At 45.1% G+C, this 2,737-nt stretch overlaps 1 long non-coding RNA gene across 1 annotated transcript; it reads right to left on the bottom strand.

Moving 5' to 3' along the window:
* Positions 1–436: 436 nt before the first annotated feature.
* Positions 437–1,147, bottom strand: LOC146834844 (uncharacterized). The gene is made up of 2 exons (XR_014960343.1): positions 1,048–1,147; positions 437–651 (listed from the first exon to the last, which is right to left on the bottom strand). It is a non-coding gene; the product is annotated as an uncharacterized LOC146834844 (long non-coding RNA).
* Positions 1,148–2,737: the final 1,590 nt, after the last annotated feature.

The following is a 2,737-nucleotide window of genomic DNA, read 5'->3' as shown; positions in this document are numbered from 1 at the left end:
GTGCTCTTGCTACCTTTGGTCTGCCCTCAAGGCATATTCCAATACTGCTCCCGGCACCTAGTTATATGGAGACCTTGCCGCAGGACATCTGATGGTAAGTTATTCATCCTTTATTAATAAGGTGCTGGTGCCCTAGTGGCCTGGTCTAACACCCAAGTGCTTATCATCAAAATTCTTAAGGGTTACTGCATTAAAGTGCATATGTTCAGTTTCTTGAAGTGCTTATGCCCTACAAGCACCTTCTAGTTTTCCGCCTCACTATAGAGAGCAGGTAGGCTTACTAAAGCTGCGCTTGCCTCATTGATATTAAAGGGTTCTATTTTGGTTATACTGGCGATCTTACATTTTACCAAAAGATTGTGACGCACAGTTTGCAAGTCACCAATGAGTTGCACAGCCTTATGCACAATGTGATCCAATTGATCCACGTACTCGATAGTGTTTCCAAAGTTCCATCCTTTTTATTCAATCATTCAACAATGTTTGGCCGTCACGTCAAAAGTACAAGTTTCACATTTTTTTTTTGCTTATTGATTTCTCAAGAATTGCCCATAAGGGCCTATTCACAGGCACATTGTGAAACTTGATTCATCCTGGTCATTTAAATCCACCCAATGCATTTCGGTCTTCTACGACCTTCGTCAGGGGCATCTGCAAGGTTTAAAAATATGAGTAGGCAAAACACAATTCATGTACAACAGTAATATAACGCAACATTCTTTTGCTCCTTGCCCTTACAAAGGATTACTAAACAGTGCTCCTACGAACATATTAATTGTATCCCTGCGCGAACGCTCCCCTGTAATCACACCCTTATCTGAAGAATTTTCATTGTGTGCCCCCTCTTAATATCCACATTATGTACGAACTCTAATGACCTCAAGAATTAAAAATAAATTAAAAATAAAACTGTTGCTCCCATGTAAAATAATAAACATTCTTACGCCAATCAAACAGAAACAGAACCCCCCTCTCTAATGTCTCAACCTACCCCAGTTTACTGATAGCCGAATCTACTATTTAAAGCTTTTTAGCCCCAGTTCATACCTGCGATATTTCTGTCGCATCTCGAACAGCGTAACCGCCTTAACTGCTCTGACTGAAACCCGAGTCAACCAGCACAGCGCATATTTAACGACCGTTCCCCTCCCCAGCTGTGAACACGTACGGTCACGTGATCTCATCCCCTACCCTCCCTGGTCCTAGCACCAACTGCATACTCTGAAGTGCGCATGTCGTGAAATGTACATTCCCCCCGTGTGTCCTATTTTACCTACTCGATGTTCCTTATTACAAAAACCAAACTAATAAGACACCAAGTCCATTACGCAATCTGCTTCCGTGTAGTTGACTTAATTCTGTAACGCTCCATGGACAGCCTTTGACGTGAAAAAAGTTGTTAAAAGTCCATACTTTCTGTTTCAACGGGGTGCTTACAGGGTTGGAACGGAAAGGTATAAGATCCATCTGTAATTGGCCTGAAGCCAGTGGTCGAAGTGGGGGAAAAAAAGTAAGGGAACTGTGGGCGGAGACTCAGGGGGCGGGTATAACCCAAGGATTGGATTAGTGGGCGGAGTCGGAGGTGTGGCTAGAAATAGCAAAACATACCAATTTTTGAACGTTTGGCATTTCACTGACCAGTTACAGCTTATAACGTTATTTAATTCAAAGAATCAATAAACATGTGTTAGAAAACCCCTGGCAACCGGGTCAGCAGTCACCCGGTGCTTTCCAGCACAAGGGGTAGCTTGGCTCGAGCGGTTGGGGGTCAGGCACCGTGTTAAGCGTACGTCACACCCTCACAATAACCATGCGTGCATCCGTTCCAATAACGACACTACACCGTAAAAATTTATGAAAAATATATCTGTGTTTATCTTGTTTTCTCTTAGTTGCAGGTTAAATAAATAATAACACACTTACAGTACACAAAGCTCCTTCTGTAGAAAGGGTAGGTCAAATAAATAAGCTCAGATCATAAATAATCAGTGAATAAATAGATGTGCATAAAATACAGAGGCAAATAAATACTATGAGGGAATAAATACTGTGAGACAATAAATACTGTGAGACAATAAATAGGATAAATACAAAGAATACAATACTCTCAATAAATATAAGCCATCAGACCACTTTCAAATCAGGTCACATTTGTGAGGTACTATGGGTTGATTTGGCCCAATCACAGCTTGTGGTTATGTGGATGGCCTGAGGGTGTCTCACCTAGCTTGGATAAGGCTGAGGCTAAAACTGAGGTAGATCAAGGGTAATCTAGGAATTTGGCTCTCCCAAACTACACAACCCCTCACACAGGTCACTGTATCAGTCTCAGTCCACCCCTGGCACTCCCAGGCTGGTCCTAACACCTCTCTAGCCCCTAGGATGGTCTCTTAGGGCTCCACAGGGCCTTAGGCGCCCTCTATTCCACTTACTGCCCTCTTTATGAACTTCCGACTCCGCCGGAGTCGTGTCGACGCCGTGAGGCGGTTCCGGTTCGATGTCACTAGCCGGCCTCGGCTCGATGTCAGTTCTTGTCGACGCCGTGAGTCGGTTCCGGATCGATGGCGGCGGACGGCCTCGGCTCGATGTCAGTACCTGTTGACGCCGTGAGGTGGTTCCGGATCGATGTCGGCGGGCGGCCTCGGCTCAATGTCGCTGGGCAGCCTCGATTCGATGTCGGTCTCCGGCGTCACAGGGACACGATCTCCCTACTTCCGGGTGTCTCCGGAGTGCGACC

The sequence above is a fragment of the Triturus cristatus genome, chromosome 4_2 (assembly GCF_964204655.1).
Source record: "Triturus cristatus chromosome 4_2, aTriCri1.1, whole genome shotgun sequence".
Taxonomy (NCBI): domain Eukaryota; kingdom Metazoa; phylum Chordata; class Amphibia; order Caudata; family Salamandridae; genus Triturus; species Triturus cristatus.
This window is presented reverse-complemented; position numbering and strand designations above follow the sequence as displayed.